This window comes from Oncorhynchus tshawytscha, linkage group LG15, assembly GCF_018296145.1.
Source record: "Oncorhynchus tshawytscha isolate Ot180627B linkage group LG15, Otsh_v2.0, whole genome shotgun sequence".
NCBI classification, from domain to species: Eukaryota; Metazoa; Chordata; class Actinopteri; order Salmoniformes; family Salmonidae; genus Oncorhynchus; species Oncorhynchus tshawytscha.
Genome location: NC_056443.1, coordinates 16401770 through 16425093, shown reverse-complemented (window position 1 = coordinate 16425093; position 23324 = coordinate 16401770). Strand labels below are relative to the sequence as shown.

At 41.4% G+C, this 23324-nt stretch overlaps 1 long non-coding RNA gene across 2 annotated transcripts; it reads right to left on the bottom strand.

Moving 5' to 3' along the window:
- Positions 1-6561: 6561 nt before the first annotated feature.
- LOC121839389 lies at positions 6562-23307 on the bottom strand. 2 transcript variants are annotated; one of them, XR_006078923.1, is made up of 4 exons: positions 23187-23307; positions 11806-11871; positions 9021-9138; positions 6562-8338 (listed from the first exon to the last, which is right to left on the bottom strand). It is a non-coding gene; the product is annotated as an uncharacterized LOC121839389 (long non-coding RNA). The 2 variants fall into 2 exon arrangements; XR_006078924.1 differs by lacking the exon at positions 11806-11871 and having other exon boundaries at positions 23187-23296.
- Between the last annotated feature and the right edge of the window lie 17 nt (positions 23308-23324).

Below are 23324 nucleotides of genomic sequence, written 5' to 3'. Positions count from 1 at the left end.
AGGTGTCCTTTGACATGTATCTGTGTCTAGACCTAAGCAACATTTTCTACAGTAGTTTCACTTATTCCAGGAGACTATTATCTCCATCATTCTGCCTGTTATGCTCCCCAGTTTCTGTGTTGTTTTGGGTTTGTATGTGTGTATTTCAGGACATGGCGTCCTGGATACAAAGCAGCTGATTGGTCGGCCCCATCGATGATTGGCGCTCTGAACCCACCCTCTCGTCAGGGGAAACAGCTGTTTTCAATTACCAACTCATTCTCCAGCTGGATAAAAGCCAGTGTTCCTTTGTCAGGAGAAGATTGAGCTTCTTGAATGTTCTGTGTTGGTTGTAGGCGAGTGACAGTTTTGTTGAAAGTCTTTTGTAGCCACTACTTCTGAGTTATGTGTATGGCAAAAGCACTGTGTTTTTGATCATTGAAATTATTCACTTTACGTTAGTAATTATTCTGTTTTTTTTCCCAGGGAGGAAGGGGTTAGGCATCTTGGCAGTGCTTAGGCAAAAGGCCTGTGGACATACATAACCTGTAGTATTTACTGTCTATGCACAGTAGGTAAGACCTGGGCAGACCACCCCCTGTATTTTGGTTAGTGTGCCAGGAGGTGCTAAAAGGTTAAGTAAGTAGTGGGTAGGCAGGTGAGGGGGGGGGGGGCTCTAACTTCTACTTTCTTTGCTTCAGTCCAGCCCCTTTCCCCACATTACTGTGTTAAGGAAATAAGTTCCCTGTAAATGGTAATATTCTCTGCCTCTGTCATCCTTACCCGCACCTACAATCACATACCTCTTTCACTCCAGGGGGAGTTGAGTGTAGCGTGTTCTCTCCAAGAGGCATACATAACACTGCCTAATAATTCCACCAATCTGCCCTGCAGCCTCTGCATAAGACATTAAGAGTGTTTTTTAAAAAAAAAATTTAAAAACATTTCTAGTCTCCTTCTGTGACTGGCCTCCACCAAATTCTGCACTGTCCCACATTCACCATAATCATGTTTCCTTCCTCTCTTTGCACAGAGCTGCTACATGTCCCATGCTTTGGCATTTAAAAAACCTTAATGGAGATGGGACAAACTAACAGTGAAAGCCCATCGGTACTTTCTTAGTTAACCTTCTCAAACATTAATAGTACTGACAGGCTTTCACTTTCTGCACCTTTTAAATAGTAATGACAGGCTTTCACTTTCTGCACCTTTTAAATAGTAATATTTAAAATGACCAAATCTGGTAGCTTTGTATACATTTATTTAAATTTGCATCGGGCTGCTTCTTGGGGGATTCTGTTAAGATGCCAGCAAACAGGCTTTCACTTTCTGCACCTTTTAAATAGTAATATTTAAAATGACCAAATCTGGTAGCTTTGTATACATTTATTTAAATTTGCATCGGGCTGCTTCTTGGGGGATTCTGTTAAGATGCCAGCAAAGTCTGATTCTGGGCACATTCAATCAGTTCCAGCCCCCTGGAACAGGGCAGCTTCTCGGCCAATTCCTTGTTGAGAGCTGGGAATGAACCAGGCTAATGTGACTGCACCAATCTCTTAACGAATAGGGTGTAGATGAGACTCTGTGGTCCTATCGAACGCATTACTTTTGTTTTTCACTACCTTCACCCTGTTCATGTCCTCAACACTAGAAGTGCCACTGCTGTCAACAGCGCTAAAATCGTGGCCTTTTTACTTTTCCTTTCAGCACAGATCATCCTGGTCCACGACTTTCATCATCCCCATCCATACTGTCATCCATGTCGACCAGTCTAGCACAGCTGTTGCTAAAACCACCAACCACAATTTAGACCGATGGTCCTCCTGACCTCTCCAGTTCTGTTACTGGCAAGACGAAGAGGCATTCAGTGTTGTTTTCTATCAGAAAGGATACCGGTCAGGTTTATTCGATAAAAGCAATGTCAAAAAAATAAATAATCATTGCGACATTTGTAATGAAGGGCAGATATAGGAGAAATGTTTAAGATCAACATTTTTCTTAGTTGGACAGGATTTTTATTTTGTCAAACTATGTGACAAATTGATGGAAACTGATTTTCAAATAAATTATGATTTCCAAATAAGGCACTGCATGCAGATTTGTGGACTCGAGTCACATGACTTGGACTTGAGTCTGACAAGTCACAAATGTGATGACTTGAGACTGGACTATTAGGCTATCCATATAAATGTACTGTTTAGCAATCTGCTACGGATGCATCTTTGCCACAACAGGCTACCTGGTATTTTTATATTTCAGGTAGGTCTAGTTTGGTGGGTTATAATTTTACCTCAGTTGTGGAACTGCACATGTCTAAACATAGCTGTAACATCACGCTACTTTCAATACTTATGGGATGAAGATGGAACAAATTCTGGTGAATTAATGACGATATTTGTGAGGAATAAAAAGACTACAGACAGAACATGCAATCTTATCGACAGGGCTGTAGTGGAACAGGTTGAGAGCTTCAAGTTCCTTGGCGTCCACATCACCAACAAACTAACATGGTCCAAGCACACCAAGTCAGTCGTGAAAAGGGCACGACAAAACCCATTCCCCCTCAGGAGGCTGAAAAGATTTAGCATGGGTCCTCAGATCCTCAAAAGTTTCTACTGCTGCACCATCGAGAGCATGCTGACGTGTCAGAGGAAAGCCCTAAAAATTGTCAGACTCCAGTCCCCCTAATCATACTATTCTCTCTGCTATCGCACGGCAAGCGGTACCAGAGCGCCAAGTCTAGCTCCAAGAGGCTTCTAAACATCTTCTACCCGCAAGCCATAAGACTCCTGAACATCTAATCAAATGGCTACCCAGACTATTTGCATTTTTGGCACAACTGCTTGTCTTGTTTTGCACACTTTGTACAAAATAATGAAATGCAGTACTACAGGATATTTCTTAACGTAGCTCTTTATTAGCTAGCTACAACTGGCATGTTCACGTATCGCCAACCAGGATCAAACTGCTCATGACCTAACCATTTGGGTGGTCTTAACCAATCATAGCACAGTATGATACGGCGGTAAAATGCATCCAATTACAATTCAGTATGTTTACACGTGAATATTACATCCCCCTTCTTTTAAAACAAAAGAAATGTTTACATATTCTAAGAGTTTCTTTTGATACATGCTCTGTAGTTTGAACTCAAGGTAGGTACCCGTTTATATTGCATACTACACCAACTGAATCAACAGACTCAAACAATAATCCAACATACTGTTACTTTTCAAACAAGGGATTCTCAGCAACTCAGCTTTCACTGTAGAAATAACATCTTCACATTTCAAACAAATACAATACCTAAGCATTTCAAGTGAACTTTCAATAACAACAGTCTGGAACTCTTTTAGGGCAGCGATCCGCCTACACCCTTTGACATTTCACAGGTCTAGGACAGCTCTGGCCTTGACCTCTGTTCCTGACCTTGTGTGATATGATGCTGAGCATGCTTCTGTGTCAGTCAACAGTTCTTGTGGTGTTGCAGGTAAGTATGGTGTATGTTGTGCTGTGTGTGTGTTGAGTCCATCACTTTCAGGGGAACAGTTCATCTCATCAGTGTGTTGTTCTTTTGTGTTCAGTAGGTGACGACGATTGCGACGGTACACTGCTCCTTCCGCGGTGCGGACGTGATATGTAACGTTCAGTGTCAGCTGGCTGGATGACGGCTGCTGGCTTCCAGAGGCCATTCTCCTGGATTCTAACTGACTCTCCGTCGATCAGTGGTGGCAGTGGTCTAGCTGACCTGTCGTAGTATCGCTTTTGTTGTTGTTGTCGTCTCCGTGCACGTTTTTTTATGCATTTCCTTGTAGCTGACGACCTCAGGTTGCAGCTGCTGGTTGGTGCTGGGAAGGATTGAGCGAAGTTTGCGGCTCATCCACAGCTGGGCTGGTGATTTGAGGTAGTCAACTGGAGTGTTGCGGGTCGGTCTGGGATACAGTGAGGTAACATTGGCTCTTTGGTGTTTGAGGGGTGTCGTTCAAGACATATGGCGCATTTACCAACAATGTCCTCTATTTGTTTGCACATTCTGGGCCAAAACAAAATGTCCCGTTCTCTCTGTTTGCACTTTTCCATGCCCATGTGTCCAGCATGGATCTTTGTCAAAATCTCTTCTCTGAGACTGGAAGGAATAATGATTTTCTCTCCTTTGAAAATTATTCCGTTGAGCTGTGATAGTTCATCACGATGGTTCCAGAGTTCTGAGACGCTGTGAGGGCATTTGTTTACACATATGAATATTACACTGCTGACAGCTACAGGGACATAAACACCAAAAAAATGCTGCTTGGAGACAAGTGTCCACGATAGTGGGATTGCCAGGTCAGTTTAGTAGTGAGCTTGTGCTAGACGTTAGCTAGCTACCTTAGCTTGCTAACCTAGCCAATGAGGTGTGTGTGTAAAATAAATAGTCATAAATTATGCTAGTTACTACCCCTGGTAACGTAGCCAAATAATAATGTTTGAAAGAGTGTGAATGTCAGATAAATAGAAAATACTACTGTACCCCTGATAATTTGGTCAGTTAACCGTGTGTGTACAGTAGGTGACATGTTCATGATAGCGGTCTAATAACTATAGTTATGCTAGGTAATTTATTTATTTTATCCATTATTTTACCAGATAAATTGACTGAGAACACATTCTCATTTGCAGCAACGACCTGGGGAATAGTTACAGGGGAGAGGGATGAATGAGCCAATTGTAAACTGGGGATTATTAGGTGACCATGATGGTTTCAGGGTCAGATTGGGAATGTAGCCAGGACACCGGGGTTAACACCCCTACGATAAGTGCCATGGGATCTTTAATGACATCGAGTCAGGACACCCATTTAACGTCCCATCCGAAAGACGACACCCTACATAGGGCAGTGTCCCCAATCACTGCCCTGGGGTATTGGGATATTTTTTTTAGACCTGAGGAAAGAGTGCCTCCTACTGGCCCTCCAACACCACTTCCAGCAGCAGCTGGTCTCCCATCCAGGGACTGACCAGGACCAATCCTGCTTAGCTTCAGAAGCAAGCCAGCAGTGGTATGCAGTGTGGTATGCTGCTGGCATAAATGGTTTGGCTTATGTTCATGTCTATGTAGAAGAAGATTTTAAGTGGAGAGGACTCAGGGACAGGCATCAGAGAGAGAGAAGAGGTCTGGGTCAGCAGCTTCAGGCCAGCAGTCTTGGAGCTTCTGCTACATTCTTTCTTTTCTGGATCCATTTATTGTGCCTATGGCAACAAGTGGCAATTTCACAGTCAGACCCTCTACTACACCATCCACAAGTGTTGTCCCCACTGGTGCATCAAGGCCCTCAACGTCATCTACAAGTGTGACCATCGCCTCCATCGGTGCAGCGAGACCCTCTACAACATCATCCACAAGTATGGCCACCACCGGTGCAGCCATGGAAGATGATGAAATGGAGAAAGCACCTCTGGTTCTAGGACCACCTGAGATTATGAACCTCACGGAAGTGACCAGAGGACCTTGGAACAGAATTTGGCCGTGGAGAGAAAGAGAGAGAAACGACGTCACACCAGGCGTCATCGGAGGTACCAGCCCCCAGATCCACTCAACTCATTTCAGCAGAGGCTCCTCCAAGCCGTCGAGAGGGATGCAGCCCAACCTGATGCTCACCGGAAGGAGGATGAAGAGACCCTCTTTGCCATGAGCCTGGTGCCAACACTGAAGAGGCTGCCTCAGCAAAGAAAAGCAGCAGTCAAGGTTAAAATGTATCAGCTGCTTTTTGAAGCTAAGTTCAATGGTAAAAAAAAAAATCTCTACATCACAGGTAGCGTGATAAGCGTTGCGACAGTGAAGTAAAGTAGGTCATTTTTACAGTATACTCATGTAGGCTAATTGGTATTTCAGATCAAAGTATTAATGAGGCAAATGTATAGCTGTTGTTCCTAGGTTAGAAAATATCCCAAAACAAGTTTGCTGTCTAAATATTTGCCTGTCATTCATCTTTTGATCTGAAATACAAATTCCATGAGTAAACAGTATTACCAACTTTACCGCACTGTTCCAAAATGTATGCCTCTAACTACACAAGCAGTATTTAGTTAATATAAATCTCATATTTTGTGGTGTTCTATTATGTTAAGCTTGTATGTGTTGTTTTTCTCTTCCCTTTCAGAAATGGAGTCAATTTAGCCGACCAGCTCACAGGAAGGACAGGAAGAGGAGTTGTCTGGTTGTTGTTTTGACCTCCCTCATTGTACCTTTCTTTTCACACACGTCAGTTCAGTTTAAATTCAGTCATAAAGTCATTTGTTTATAAAGTCTTAGGATTGCATTCATTATTTTAGATTTCTGAATTGACAGAATTGAAACTCATCCACAGATGCTCTTGTTGGTTTCTTACGAGACTAAATGTGAATATTTATTTAATTTAAAACCACTTGAAAACCAGGGTGTTGAAACTTTTTGTGAAGTTCTGTTCCATCGACTGGTCCACGACGTCCAGGGGCCATTTGTTTGTTTAGCTGTGTTATGGCTACATATTATTTTCCTTTTTTCAGAGACACACACACACCTCACCTCCACTCCTCTCTGTACCTCAGATTTCCAGTGCCCTGCCCTCTCTTTATGGCCATGTCTGAAGTTCCCCTACTAAGTCTAGGCTTTATGAGTAGTCCCTGTATCTGTCTGCAGTTGTGCCAAAAATACATGCTCTTGTTGTTCTCTTACAGAATACAGGCTACACATTCATTTTTTACATGCACACTCTATAGTTTTATTTTTTTTAAACATTTTTACAACACACATACCTATCATGTTCTTTCCTGTACTTGAATACTTATGTTTTCATAGTCGGTTGTTTCAGTTGTTTATTAATATCTCATTTAGACTTAAATCTGCTTATTTCTTCCCTACATGTTCTTTCCTGTACTTGAATACTTATGTTTTCATAGTCGGTTGTTTCAGTTGTTTATTAATATCTCATTTAGACTTAAATCTGCTTATTTCTTCCCTACACCTTTGCAGATCTAAGACAAGATGAAAGTAAAAACTGGTACTGTACCTCTAATACTGGTACTGTACCTCCTAAGTATGCTCATTTTCTATCCAGCATCTCTCGACAGTGGACACACAAACCATTGCTTGGTCCTCCAGTCTTCCTCCTTGGGGACAGGCATGTATTCCCTTCCCAACTTGTTTTTTTTTCCACTTGTATTTTGTTATGCCAGTGAACATGGTGGTAAACTGTACTATTTGTATGGACCCTAGGTTACCCTTTCATCATATTAACTGTGTCGTATCACTTTAATTAGTGCTCCTGCTCACCTGATGTACTATGCCAGGTGTGTATAATACTGATGTTAATGGGAGAGGGAAGTGGTTAAGGTCTAGTCTTTACTCCCAAATGTCACTTAAATATAGCTTCCAAACAAAGAGAAACAATGATGGGGAAGAAATGCAATTTTATAGGCAATGGTGGATGGTTCTTAAAATAACCTTTTTATGGGGCACTTAAAAGATCTGTTTCACTCCACGGCATACTGCCATGGGACTTCACCTGCTGGCGATGAGAAGTAGGTGGTCAGCTTCTCCCTCACCTGGGGTGCCTGTCTGGGGGCGTAGTTGGCACCTGCCCTGGTGACCATTTGGCGTACCCATCTCCATCCGGAGCGGCTCCTGGAATGACCTCCGCAGGTAGTTTTTGAAAACACACGTGGCCTTCAAGCAGGCATCGACATTTGAGGGGCTGAGACCAAGCATTTTCCACCGGGCTGACAGAATCCCAAAGGCGCATTCAACAACTAACCTTGCCCTGGACAGTCGTTTGTTAAAGATTCTTACAGGCTTTGGCAATAGCAGTTGGCGTCCAGTGTAGGGCCTCATGAGGTTGGGTCTTAAAGGAAATGCCTCGTCGCCGATGAAGACGTGGGGAACAGGTCCAGGGTCTTCAGCCCCAGGGAGTGATGCAGGTGGTGGAATCTCCAGGGTGCCATCCTGAAGTGCCTGGCTGAAGGCAGAGTCCCGGAGGGTCCCGCCATCACTTCCCTTGCTGTAAGCACCAACAACACGGAAACAGTAGATGGCATCTACTACAGCCAAGAGTACAACTGAATATGTACCCTTGTAGTTGTAGAATTGCGAACCTGAGCACGGTGGAGCCTGGATTACTACATGTTTCCCGTCAATGGAGCCAAGACAGTTGGGGAAATTCTACCTCTCCAGGATCTCGGCAGCGATGGTCCTCCAGTCTTCCTCCTTGGGGACAGGCATGTATTCACCAACCAGACAGTCCCAAATGGCTTGTGCCACAGAGGGGACAATGCCTGCCACCGTGGACCGTCCAACTCGGAAGCTGAATCCTATGGTCCTGTAGGAGTCCACTGTCGCCAAGAATCTGAAATAAAATTCTAAATAATTATCAATAGTGTATGTAACCTCAATTCCACCCACATAATCTACCTCATTACAGTTTATTATGCTCTATTAATTATATTGTAATACTCATCAACCATCATTAACAGTGCCTTGAAACAGTACAATTCAGTCTGACAATATCAATAAACTGTAGCCCAGGCCAACTCTACTCTTAGAAAGAATGGTACTATCTACTTAAAAGGGTTCTCCGGCTGTAGGAGATCCCTTTTTTGGTTCCAAGTATAACATTTTACCCAAAGGGTTATACCTGGAACCAAAAATTGTTATCCTATGGGGAAAGCAGGACAATTTTGGAACCTTTTTCCCTAAGAGTATGTGAGTCCAATAAGAATGTAATGAATGACTAACTGTCTTGAACAACAAATGGGTCCTGGAGAAGACTAGCCTAACTTCATCAGGCCAGAAGGCACCTCAACTTTCTTTTCATTTGGTAACATTGCATAATTAAAAAAGGATTATAAACCAACTTTGTTCATTAGGACTATAACTTTTCCCATTCTGTAAAAGTACATCTGATGTCAAATAGGGACTATTAACTAGAGAGCCCTTTAGCTAGCTAGGTTGTACATAAAAACAATGATTCAAATATCAATCAATTATGGTATCAAAGGCTTTAAAAAATGTACTAGAATGTAGCTTACGTTCAACTGGGCTGATGGACTCCCGGTAGTTGGTATCCATCCGGGCGATCCTGGCTCCAACCATCTGGATCAGGTGATCGAACTGGCTTCGGTCCAGACGAAAGAAACTTCGGAATTCCTGTCCAAACAGTCAAAGCTCTTGAATGAGACAGTGGAACTCCCCTGCCTGCTTTCAGGACTTTAACCATCTCTAGACCTGCGCTTTCAGCGGGGCTGGTCCCGGCCCAACAGCGCGATCAAGACCACCTTCCTCAACGTTGGTCTTATTCAGTGTTGCCAACTAATTTTCAGGGTAAATTGCTAGAGGAAGGTTGATTAGTTGCTAAAAGTTCCTAAATGACATTGTCATGCCATTGCGTGATAGCGTAAAACTGCGTCATTACGTAGAATACACAATAACGTTACTCAAATTGACTGGCCATCTCGGTAAAAAAAAAAATGATTTGACATTTGTTCAGGTACAGACTCCCACTCTTTTCTGTACATTTTTGATTGAGGCATGTTGATTGATGTTATAAGTTCTGTTCAAGATCAAACATTCGTGACCAACTATATTTATTGGGTTTGGCTCGTCGAACCTGTACTACTGCTGCTGTCAGCCAGCCAACAATGATTTGCAATTTGCTGAAATTGCTGCTGGCTGTGCACGAGCTGAGCGCCTGCTGCTGACGCCACTCACAATGCACTTTTGCAGGCAGGCACGTGTGTTGTGACTGAGTGTGTGACAGAGAAAATCATTTTTGTGTCATTTTAGAGGGAAAATGTGAGCATTTTAGCGACTTTTAGGACAGCCAATAGCTACTTTCCTTACTGAGGAGTTGGCAACACTGCTTAGGAGCATACAACAAGTCACAGTAACACATTAACATTTTTAACCATAACATTTTTGTTTGTATACAATCTACATTAACAATCTAAATGGACCAAAAAGAGACAATAGAAAAAAACTGTCAATGGCATTGTGAGAAAATTATTAGTTATTATTATTATTATTATTATTAATTAATTATTAATTACTAGTCTGGCCCTAATTCAGGTTAATTGTATTGTTTTTTCAGACCCTCCCTCCACACACACACAGGTTGTGCTGGCTCACAGAAAGAGTGGGTCATCTTCATTTTGGTCAAGGCTCTCTATGGCAGGTTCAGCAACTGAGGGAGCTGACTTAAATGAGTAAGCAGCTGATGAGCCAAAAAGCTGCAAAACATTATCAGGCAGCTGGTGCTCATAGCAAGCCTCACCAGACAGCTTCAGTCCATATCGAATGTACAGGATGGAGTTAAGGGTCTGCAAGGACATCCCATTTCTAAGTTAGCTTTTTACCACACTCATCTGGCTGAATGCTCTCTCGACCTCAGCATTTGAGTGTGGCAAGGACAACATAGACTCAGCAGCCATGGCAAGTTCTTGAAAATGGGTTGATATCAGCTGCATCCCTGAACTTCCAAATCTCACTCCAGAAGCCCAGTGTGTTTTTTTGTCTCCTTCCATTTACTAAGATGGATGGCACGCCATTGCTGGACAATCTCATTTATCTCTGCAGGGGAGTAGCCAAGGAGCTTGGCTATTTTTTCTATTTCTCCAGGGCTCTTATTGTGCTTTAGAGTTTCCTCCACATTGAAAACTGACATGTACTGCAATGCTTCGATGTTGTCCGGCAGTCTCACCCTCAACTCATGAGTGAGGGAGATGGTGAAGGCTACACACCGCTTTCGGACATTGTTTTCATCCTCAGGCGCAAGGTGGAGCACAGCTGCCTTTGACTCAAAAAGGTAACCAAGGTACGGTTTGGGACTGATGTATCCATGTATTGGCCCTTTGAGTACATCAACATTTGCCAGTGAATTCAGCACCCTGCTGCTCACAGACTTGATCAGGCTAACCAAGCTGTCAAGTAGCTTCAAAGGATCTATTTGCTCTCCCTCAAAAGCCTTGATGGCCAACTGTGCCTCACCCAGCACTGACTTTTAAAAAATTCAGATACAATATGTTTTGAGGATCACTGTACATGGAGTATAAAACCTCAGCCATGTAGCAGTGTTCACTGGATTTGGTGACTGCAAAATGCAGCCTAAGCTCCTCCCACTGGTCCAAAATGCGTGAAACCGCAGGTTCAATGGAGAGCCAACGTGTGACACACCTTGGTTATCTGTAAAGGTTTCTCCCCACAGTTGATGGTCTCATATGTGGCCTTGTAGGCCTCCCTGCGCTTTGGAGACACTGAAAACCAGTTATAAGTCTCTCGTACCAAGGACTTCACACTACGGGGGATGGTGTCATTGGAAGCATGACTGCAGAGAGTGGAACACACAGCGAATAAAAACCAGATATTTGAGGCCATACTCCTTCTTCAGCACTTTATGGACCCCATTGTTAATCCCCGTCATAACAGAGGCATTGTCAGTCCCTATCCCCAGGAGTTTCTCTTTTTTAAGACTACACTTCTCGAGGAAAGCCACAACAGCACAGGCTATAGATTTGGCATCTCCTCCCTCCAACTCAACAAGCCCCAGAAATGTTGAAACAGTTGTCTGCTTGGTGTCACTAAAGTACCTTATCACAACCCCCAGGTGTCTGGCAGGGGGGAGATTTTCGGTGTAACACCAGATCTAATTTCGCTGCAATAGCGCTCACTTCCCGAGCTCAGGTCATGCCCAGCCCAGCATGCATTTGTAGTCTACCTGTGCTTTTTTAGCCCCCTGCTTTAGATACTGTCATGGAGTTCGCTAAATATTTTCATAAAGAAACTGGTAAAACACACAAGGGCTAAATCAAGGTGACTTACAAAAATGAAGACCAAGAGAGGGAGTGCGGTGATGCAGTGTCTACAACAAAAAAATCATTGTTGAATCTGAAAAGACAAGAATCCAGAATGCATGATGGTGTACTTACTACGTGCACATGCTAAAAGAAAGAACGAGGTGGATAGATAACTAAGTGTGTCATAAGCGGTATAAATCAATAACTAATTCACTGTTTGTCACAGAAATATCAAACTAGGTATGATTTATTCTATATATGTCTAGCATACTTTTACAACCTTTGTTTTGAGGAAAATGTTCAGTTTTGATTTGATAGAGGGCATGTAGTCTGTCTAGAGGGCGTGTGGTCAAAGTTCTAACGAGCCTGTTATACCCTATTAGAAGGAGCCTGGCAGAAAATTCTGCATCTTCAGTCATATTCAATTAGATTACAGGAAAAAACTATGGAATGAAGGAGTCAGGCCTGACTAACAAAGAAAATAGGTGGATGGATCAAGAGGACCAAGATGATCAACATGGACATTCCACAGGTGGAGATAAGGAAAACTAAGAGTGCACCATTTAACATACACTACCGTTAAAAAATGTGTGGTCACTAAAAATGTCATTCTTTTTGAAAGAAAAGCACATTTTCTGTCCATTAAAATAACATCAAATTGATCAGAAACACAGTGTAGACATTGTTAATGTTGTAAATGACTATTGTAGATGGAAATGGCTGATTTTTTAAATGGAATATCTACATAGGCGTACAGAGGCCCATTATCAGCAACCATCATTCCTGTGTGCCAATGGCACATTTTGTTAGTTAATCCAAGTTCATCATTTTAAAAGACTAATTGATCATTAGAAAACCCTTTTGCAATTATGTTAGCACAGCTGAAAACTGTTGTGCTCATTAAAGAAGTAATACAACTGGCCTTCTTTAGACTAGTTTAGATTTGGACAAAACAGGGATGCTTGTTCTAGGTTCCAAGAAACAAAGAGGTCTGTTGAATCCGACAATTCATTTTGATGGTTGTACAGTCGTCTCAAATAAAACTGTGAAGGACCTCGGCGTTACTCTGGAACCGGATCTCTCTTTTGACGAACATATCAAGACTGCTTCAAGGACAGTTTTTTTCCATCTACGTAACATTGCAAAAATTAGAAACTTTCTGTCCAAAAAACGATGCAGAAAAATGTATCCATGCTTTTGTCACTTCTAGGATAGACTACTGCAATGCTCTCCTTTCCGGCTACCCGGGCACTAAATACAATTCAGTTAGTGCTAAACACGGCTGCTAGAATCTTGACTAGAACCAAAAAAGGTGATCATATTACTCCAGTGCTAGCCTCTCTACACTGGCTTCCTGGGCTAGGGCTGATTTCAAGGTTTTACTGCTAACCTACAAAGCATTACATGGGCTTGCTCCTACCTATTATTCCGATTTGGCCCTACGATTAGTCCCGTGGTCTTGGCTTGCTAGACACTAAAGCATGCAGAAAAGTATTCAGGTATTATGTTACTGTTTGTTTGAACTTTAGAATGTGCAAAATGACAGCACAGTCTGTGATGGTCTTTTGTAACTCAGAAAAGTTCCAAAACTTGTGCTGACTGTAATAAACTCCAACTGGACTTAAACAGTCTATCTCCTTTCCCAGTTTCATCAACAGTTTTGAATACACGCTGTTCCAGATGCAATGGGGGTTGTACCTAATAAAGTGACCACTGTATCTATAGACTTTCCAGAATGTGTTCTGGGAATACTCAGGGTATTAAACATTTGGCTGTAAGTGATGAACAGTTGAATCTATTACCTCAGGAGATGGTACCATTCAGCTTACCTCAGGAGATGGTACCATTCAGCTTGTTTGGGGATGACAAAGAAGGACTTCAACAAAGACAAAATAGAAAATGATTGGAAGGGGTAGAAATTCAACATTGGCCATAGTGACAATCCAGGATGACTTCTGCCGCGCTCAAAACAACTGGATACTTCGGAACTGGGAAATCTCAGACTTCAGTTCAAGACAACTGGGATAAAAAGAGCTCTGACTGGGAAAATACATTTTGAACGGTCATCTGACTCGGAATTGCAAGTCGGGAACTCTTGCCTCTTTCTAGAGCTCTGACCTGAAGATCACTGACGTCATCATGATTCGACATAGTTTTTTTCCAGAGTTCCTATTTGTCTTGGAAGCGCCATAAATCCAGAGAATGCCAGACTTTGATGACCAGTAGTGCATTATTCAGGGAAAAGTTATAAGGAAAATGGTGACCTAGAACTTTTAAGTGTGTGCCCTCAGGCCACTACTCTACTATCACATATCTATAACACAAAATCCATATGTATGTTTGTGTCTGTGCCTGTGTCTCTTCACAGTCCCCGCTATTCCATAAGGAGTATTTTTATACTTTTTTTCAATCTGATTTTACTTCTTGCTTAAAGTTACTTGATGTGGAATAGAGTTCCATGTAGTCACGGCTCTATGTAGCCATGAGCCCCACCCTGTCAATTGTAAACCCTTTCTCCATCCCATTCCCCCAGTAAAGCAAGCAAATAAACGTAGGGGGGAGGCTGTGATTGTAATTTATGTAGTAAATTACTTTTCCTGTCAATCACTTTATTTGATAAACTTCCTTTATTGTGCATGCATGTCCCTTTTTGGACTTTAGGGGCCCTAAGCAAGATTTAGTTGGTGCCCCCCTCCCCCTCCCGACTTTATTCTAAAAATATTGCCACCAATACTATCATGCAAAAAAATAATAATCCAAGTAACACCACCCATCGCTGTTTATTTATTTTTTCTCTTCGATTGGCCCTAATACTCTTCTGTATTAAAATGGGACTTCCAGAGTTTTAATGTGAATAAAGTCATATTATATATATATATTTTTTTTTTTAAATCACAACAGCTGTAATTGAAACAGAAAGTTTCAATACAATTTTATAAATGCCGATAGATAATTTGTTGGCCATGATGGAATCTTTTTGTGTCTGTATAATTAATTATGCGAGAAATGGCAGTGAAAAAAAATAATACCCATCATATCAAAGTAAACTTGGAGTTTTTATAGACAAACCCTATGTTTGAATAAAATCAACTACATGTATGCTACCAATGTCACGCCCTGACCTTAGTATTCTATGACTAGTTGCCTGTGTCTGCACTAGTTTTATATAGCTTCACGTTCGGTTTGTTGTTTTGTATAGTTTGTTAAGTGTTCTTCGTCTTCATTAAAATATCATGTATTCACATCACGCAGCGCCTTGGTCTCCTCCATACGACGAACGTGACAACCAAGCTTGTCTGATGCTTTAAGCACTGTGACTAAAAATTAAGAAACTCAAATTACTAAAGGAGGGAGCAATATAGCCTAACCGTTGCAGCACAGCTATTTTCAGGTCTCTCCAGAGATGTTCGATCGGGTTGAAGTCCGGGCTCTGGCTGGGCCACTCAGAGAGCACTAAGAGACTTGTTCCGAAGCTACTCCTGCGTTGTCTTTGCTATGTGCTTAGGGTCGTTGTTGGAAAGTGAACTTCACCCCAGTCTGAGGTCCTGAGCACTCTGGAGCAGATTTTCATCAATGATCTCACTGTACTTTGCTCCGTTCATCTTTCCCTCGATCCTGACTAATTTTCCAGTCCCTGCTGCTGAAAAACATCCCCACAGCATGATGTTGCCACCACCACTTTTTATTCTCCTGACCATTTCATACTGACTGAAAAAGGGTGCCAGTGCTTTTGAGAATACTTTTCTTTGAATGTCTTTCAAACTGAATCGTGACTGCTCCTATTCTCAGTTTTCTATGACTTCTAGGTCTATGCAATTTTCTTAAAAACAAAATACATAATGAAACCGTCTTTGAAAGCAGCCAATTACAATACTAATGTCACCTCCTGCTGCTGCACACAGAGATCGGTTTGGGCTTTTGAGAATGAATGGTATGCTTCAAAATAAAAGCATGAGCTGACGCACACCCAAAAGTGTTTGTAGAGGTGCTGACTAATGGAAGGTTACCTGTATAAAAAAAATAGAATAAAAACAAAGAATAAAAGAATAAAAGAAAATAATAAATACTCCAGCAAAACACCACATCCACACTGGAGAGATGTTTGGAATCAGGTGCAATTGCCTAAGATTGGGAAGAAAAGGGGGTACAATTGGTAGTTACAGTCTTGTCCAATCGCTGCAACTCCTCCACCGACTCGGGAGAGACGAAGGTTGAGAGCCGTGCGTCCTCCGAAACACGACCCCTGCTTCTTGACACAATGCCCGCTTAACCCAGAAGCCAGCTGCACCATTGTGTCAGAGGAAACAACGTACACCTGGCCCGCCACAGGAGTCGCTAGAGCGCGATGGGACAAGGACATCCCGGCTGGCCAAACCCTCCCCAAACCCGGACGACGCTGGGCCAATTGTGTGCCGCCTTAATGGGTCTCCCGGTCGCGGCCGGCTGCGGCACAGCCTGGAATCTAATCAGGATATGTAGTGACACAGCTAGCAGTGCGATGCAGTGCCTTAGACTGCTGAGCCACTCGGGAGGCCTTATACCAACTTTTAAACAGTCCCTAAATTAAACAAGCATGTACCTCTTCATCGATGATGTTCCGCTGCCAGGCATTGCTACCTTCTTCCAGATCTTTCAACACCTGGATAGGTATTTTATGTATCAGCTAACCACATCATATGTTATAGCAATCTGTCAGTCGATGACACAGTCGATGATTTGGCACGCAACCATTGGTTGATGCACACAACGTCTTAGCAGGGAAACACAACCAATGTCTTTTTCCTCTGGGGAGGAAGTCAACAGGTGTTAAATTAATTCCACGCTCTGCTAAATGAGAGCTCTGAATATCTCAAATTCAGCATGCAGACTGATGAGTAAAAAATACGCTTTCTGGACTTATGAGTCATTAAAGACAATGACACATTGCACACTAACTTGTACACAGAGCCCACAAACTCCAACACCACGTCTATATCCTGGAATTTTGGTTTTGTTTCTTACAACCTCATGCTAATCACATTAGCCTACGTTAGTGAAACCGTTGATTTAGAAGGCTGTAACGTAACAAAATGTGGAAAAGGTCAAGGAGTCTGAATACTTTTCGAATGTACTGTATACTCTGCAATCAAACCAAAAATGGCGCACCTTTTCCAAGAACCCGCTTTAGTGGTGTACAAACGCAGTCATATCATTGTGGACAGCCTAGTGAGGTCAGACCTGCCCCCTGAGCCCACGCAAACACTCTTGGCACCAATTCCAAATGGGAATGACACATGTGGTTCACAATGCAATAGCACCACAAAATCACCCTTCTTCAGACACCCACATAGAAGCTGTAAAACCCCTGTTAGCGGTGACATCTTATGTAAGACAAACGGTGTTATCTATCTTATGACCTGTTCGTGCGGGAAAGCTTGCGTTGGGCAAACGAAAATATATTTAAATCAACCAATAGCTGAACACCTCAGCTCAATCAGGTGTAAGAACACTGACTACCCAGTAGCAGCTCACTTTGTTGAAGCTAACCATCCTATCTCCTCCCTCAAATACATAGGTATCGAGCATGTTACTATACCAATAGGAGGCGGTAACATCAAGACACTTCGACTACAGAGGGAGGCTTACTGGATCTCCTGCCTAAAAAACGCTGACCCCTAGTGGTTTGAATATTGACTTTGATCTCAGGTCCTTTTTATGAATAATGACATCATTTTTTCCACAGCTAATTAACTTACACTGCATATCATGTTTCCCATGTTGATGATGTGTTTAGTTTGAACCACAAGAACGTAGGAAAATAAATAATGAAACAAAGATGAAATTACACTAAATGTTACAATAATGATCGATGATATTAACATAATATATTCTACTATATATGGGATATACAGTACCAGTCAAAAGTTTGGACACACCTACCCATTCAAGGGTTTTCTTTATTTTGACTATTTTCTACATTGTAGAATAATAGTGAATACATAAAAACCCTGAAATAACACATGTGGAATCATGTAGTAACCAAAAAAATGTTAAATTTTTAAAAATATATTTTATATTTCTTCAAAGTAGGAACCCTTTTCCTTGATGACAGCTTTGCACTTGGTTGTCATTCTCTCAACCAGCTTCACCTGGAATGCTTTTCCAACAGTCTTAAACAAGTTCCCACATACACTGAGCACTTGTTGCCTGCTTTCCCTTCACTCTGCGATCCAAATCATCCCAAACCATCTCAATTGGGTTGAGGCCAGGTGATCGTGGAGGCCAGGTCATCTGATGCAGCACTCCATCACTCTCCTTCTTGGTCAAATAGCCCTTACACAGCCTGGAGGTGTGTTGGGTCATTGTCCTGTTGAAAAACAAATGAGAGTCCAACTAGGCGCAAACCAGATGTGATGGCGTAGGGCTGCAGAATGCTGTTGTAGCCATTCAGGTTAAGTATGCCTTGAATTCTAAAGCCAGTCTCATCATAGCGCTTGATGGTTTTTGCAACCGCACTTGAAGAAACTTTCAAAATTCTTGAACTTTTCCGCATTGACTGACCTTAATGTAATGATGGACTGTAATTTCTTTCTCTTTGCTTATTTGAGCCATGCTGACAGTAAGATGCAGACAAGAAAAAAAATGAAGAAAGTGGAACATATGAATAAATATGGAGTGGAGGATTGCACAAGCTTTCTGGAAGATCTGGTGAAGAAGAGGATGGCGGACAGAGGAAAAAAAGGAGAAAAGTGGAATATTTGAGTGAATATGGATTGGAACAGAACTTTTGGAAGAGCTTGAGGAGGAAATTCAATGTGATGAGAGAGAGGATACATTAACTGTGGTGGCAGGTGCAGAGATGACTGCTGAGAAGAAGTTGAGTGTAGAGGGAAGGAGTGTTGTGGGGAAGGTTGGCGTCAAGTATAAAAAGAGGGATACGTGCTCCAGTAGTTCAGAGATGGAACCTGTCGAGAGTGAGGATGAAGTACCTGCGGTGAGAACCGCCGAGTTTGGGCCTCGTCCCGAGGATGATAAGGATGATTCTGGCCCAGTGGGAGTGAGATTTGTAGAGAGAATTGATCCTTGCATTTTGGCTAATCCATATGTGGTGTCAGGTTGGGTGGAGAAGAGGTCGTGACTTGCTTTGCTCTCCGGAGCAGGGCGCTGTTGAAAGGAGTGATGACGGGGGTGGCGTTAAGTGCTGAAAAGGTGCAGTTGAAATTGAAGCTTCTCGGTGTATGTGACGCCCGCTGTTTGGTGAGACGAAGATCCGGTGGAGAGTGTGGGGAAAGACATTGTCTGTCATGCTGAGTTTCGATGCAGAGTCTTTGCCAGATAAGGTCAAGGTAGGAAGTGTCAGTTATCCCGTGAGAGCTTTTGTTGCAAAAATACTATGGTGTTTTAGGTGTCAAGTTTATGGGCATGTTGCAGCAGTGTGTAGGAGGGATATGCCTAGATGTGAGCCGTGTGCAGAAGTGCATGACATGAAGGAATGTGTTATCGGTGGAGAAAGTTTTGTATGTTAGTTGTGGAGGTGCCCTTGTGGCTGGAGATCAGAGTTGTCCGGTGAGAGAAAGACAGATTGAGGTTGCCAGGGTTAGAGTAGTACAGAAAGTGTTGTATGCCGAAGCAGTGAAGAGAGGGGTAGAGGAAGATTGGTATAAGTTGAGAGACCCTGAGAGGATTCTTGTGAGTAGGCAGAGACCAAGACAGAGTGATGGGAAGAATATGTGCTTCAGTGAGGTGGACTTTTTAGACATGGTTGTCAATTGAATTGCAGAAATGGATCGAAGGTCACAGAAAATAGAGGATGTGGTGGCAGCGGCAGAGAAGTACTTGGGATTGAGAGGATTTACTGCAGAACAGCTGCAGAGGGTGTTAAGTTGTAGTGTTATGTCCTCTCAGACCATTGGCCTGGAGTAGGATTAGATAGGGTTAAATAGTGGAATGGGGAGTTATTTTCTTTTTTAGAGTGGGCTAATAGTTGGAAGGGCAATTTTCCTTTCCCCCAATTTTGTATTACTGTATCAAATAATTTAATGTGGGTTGGCCATGAATGGCCTCACACACCAGTACAGTAGGTGGCGGTGTATGCACATAAATTGGATGTGATCAGCCAACCAAATCTCAAAGAAGAAGAAGACGAAGACGGGGGCACAACTAAAAGGAAGCCATATGCTATTGAGACAGCAAAGTATAAGGGAGTTATACTCCAGTCTAGTAGGTGGCGGGAATGCCGTACCCAAGGATTTTTATTTGTATTTTTTATTATGAACAAAACAAATACAAAAACAGAAATATACAAGAGTACATCAACCTAACAGATATGTGTATTACATATCGAGATACAATTTCAATTTGTCAAAAAGTTTGATGGTGAGTATTGCTTTTTTGTTTTTACATTTACTGATAATTTCAAAATAATATTTAAACTATCGTAAATAATGTGAAGAGGGGTTTGTTCTTCTTAATTTTATGGGTAAAGAATCTTCCATGAAAAATTAACAATGGAAGTTAAATCAGAGTCCATATCAGTTGGATCAAAATGAAACATAATATCAGAGTCTCTCAGATCAATATCAATAGTTGTTTCTTTTCAAATAAAATCTAACTCACTCCAAAATGTTCTGACATAAGAACAGTCCCAAAATAAATGGTGAAGAGTTTCTGGATCACAACCAGAAACTTTCTTTTAGGAGAATATAGCAATACTCTAAGTGCAACTGTTGAAGATTTTGTAGGCTCAATACAGCTAAAAGGAATTTACATGTTAAACTATAAATGCAAGGCCAGCATCACAGAGTCACCTACTCACTGTTGACATTGAGGCTGGTGTTTTGCGGGTACTATTTAATGAAGCTGCCAGTTGAGGACTTGTGAGGCGTAGGTTTCTCAAACTAGACACTCTAATATGTCCTCTTGCTCAGTTGTGCACTGGGGCCTCACACTCTTTCTATTCTGGTTAGAGCCAGCTTGCGCTGTTCTGTGAAGGGAGTAGTACACAGCGTTCTACAAGATCTTCAGTTTCTTGGCAATTTCTTGCATGGAATAGCCTTCATTTATCAGAACAAGAATAGACTGACGAGTTTCAGAAGAAAGTTATTTGTTTTGGGCCATTTTGAGCCTGTAATCGAACCCACAAATGCTGATGCTCTAATCTAAATTAGGTCAGTTTTATTGCTTCTTTAAATCAGCACAACAGTTTTCAGCTGTGCTAACATAATTGCAAAACGGTTTTCTAATGATCAATTAGAATTTTAAAATTATAAACTTGGATTAGCTAACACAACATGCCATTGGAACACAGGAGTGATGGTTGCTGGTAATGGGCCTATGTATGCATATGTAGAAAATCATATATATTTTTTAATCAGTCGTTTCCTGCTACAATAGTCATTTACAACATTAACAATGTCTACACTGTATTTCTGATCAATTTGATGTTATTTTAATGGACAAAAAATGACATTTTCTTTAAAAAACAAGGACATTTCTAAGTGACCCCAGACTTTTGAACGGTAGTGTATGTCTGCCCTTCATAAAACCAGACTGGCTATCATCAATGATTTGGTCAATACCTTTTTTAAGTCTTGTTGCAAAGATTGATGCAAGTAGCTTTCCATAATTCTTCATTAATGTGATTGGTCTCCAATTTTCTAACATCATAGGATCTTTGTTTGGTTTGGGTATTACAGAAATTAGGCCTTGAGTCATAGAAACAGGCAGGACCCCTAAGTCAATTGCCTCCTTAAAAACATCCTCCTGAAAATATTTATAGAATTCACTAATAAGGCCATCATTCCCTGGAGATGTGTTCTCTTTTACCTTGCCGATAATGTTTTTTATTTAATTCATAGAAATAAATTCATCACAAGACTTTTGGAAGTCTTCATCTATGAATTTTGCATAGTCTTTGACAGAGTCTAGAAAGGCAGATATGTCACTAGTAGGACAGGCATTACTGGTGTAAAGATTACCAGAGAATTCTGAAACATATTTTGAAATATCATTGGGGTTTTCATTTTCTTTGCAATCTATATTAAGCTTATGAATAGAGGTAAATTCATATGTTTTTTTCTCTAAATTGTAAAAGTCTGTGTTTTTTTCACCCTCCTCCAACCATCTCCTTCTTGAGATGCCCCCAAATGCCCCTTTTGCTCTCTTCATACATTCAGTCCATTTCTAGTTGTAAAGAGAATAACTGACCCTTTCCTTCTTCATCAAGGTCCTCCATAGAGATTAGGGAAAGTATTTCCTTAAGTTTATCTTCCCTCAATCTTTTAAGTTCAGCGATTTCTTTACCTCTCTTCATGGCTGTTTGTCTTATTTCATACTTCATTCATTCCCAATATTTTCCATAAGACGTAACTGGAGGAAGGTCCAAATATTTTTCTTGTATAATATCTTTGGCATCCATCTTGAAATGATCATCTTCCAACAGTCTACTATTGAGTTTCCAATAACTGATTTGGTTTATTAACTTCAGATCCATTCATATTTAAAGATACGAATATAACTTTATGATCAGTAAGAATGGGTGGTTCAATGGAGACCGTTACTACAGCGTTATCTAATGAATTAGAAATCAACCAGAAGTCAATTCTTGACTGTCTGGACATGTCCTTGTTACTCCAAGTGTAGTCCTTTTTATCAGGATATTTAGATCTCCAAATATCAACTAAACCAAGACATAGATTATTAAACTCAGTATTAACAATGCTGGATCTGTTAGGAGGGGATATCTATCAATCATCACATTAGATACATAATTAAAATCTCCACCCTAAGATCATTTTGATATCCTGAAATACACCTATCACTCTATTAATCTCTTCTTCAAATTCTTGTTTTGTTTGTTGTTGGATGCACAAATATTCCCTAATAAAAACATTTCACTGTTAAAATGAACCTAAATGGACATCTTAAAAATGCTTGACATGCAGAGTGGTTGTTGCCATATGATAACCAGATATCGTTACCCCGTTGATTTTTCCAAAAAGCTAGAACGGAAGAACAAGCATGAGTCTCTTGTAGAAAAGCCTGTAAAAGCCTGCATTAAACCGTTTGCAATACAGGAAAATAGCCTTACGTTTGAGTAAATGACGAATATCCCTGACATGAACTGAACAAAGAGATAGACATAAACTTCTACCAAAAACCTTGTTATGCTAATATAAGCGTTTACTAAGGATATGTAAGTCAAAAGGATGTCCATCCCATTAATAACCCCTCCAACAAAAAAACTAAGAAATACTGGTCATAAAGTTAACAAATTATTCTTACTCCCACAAGGGGGAGACATTGTGTAGACCTTACAATAAGCGGTTATTCCCCCATAGTTAGTATTAAATTGACCAGTTTTCATGTCAGCCTTTTCTCATTCAAGTGTTTGAGTAAAAATCTTTACAATAAAAGGCTGCTTTTCACCTGGCAATTGCGCGGAGTTCAGGCCTACCAGTTTTGTCCGAGTTAGACTCTGGCTCTCTCTCAAATGTTCAGATTTGGCCGCATTTCTTTCCCATTTTATGACCACTCTTGCACCGACAAGGACTTGTCTCAAGCTTT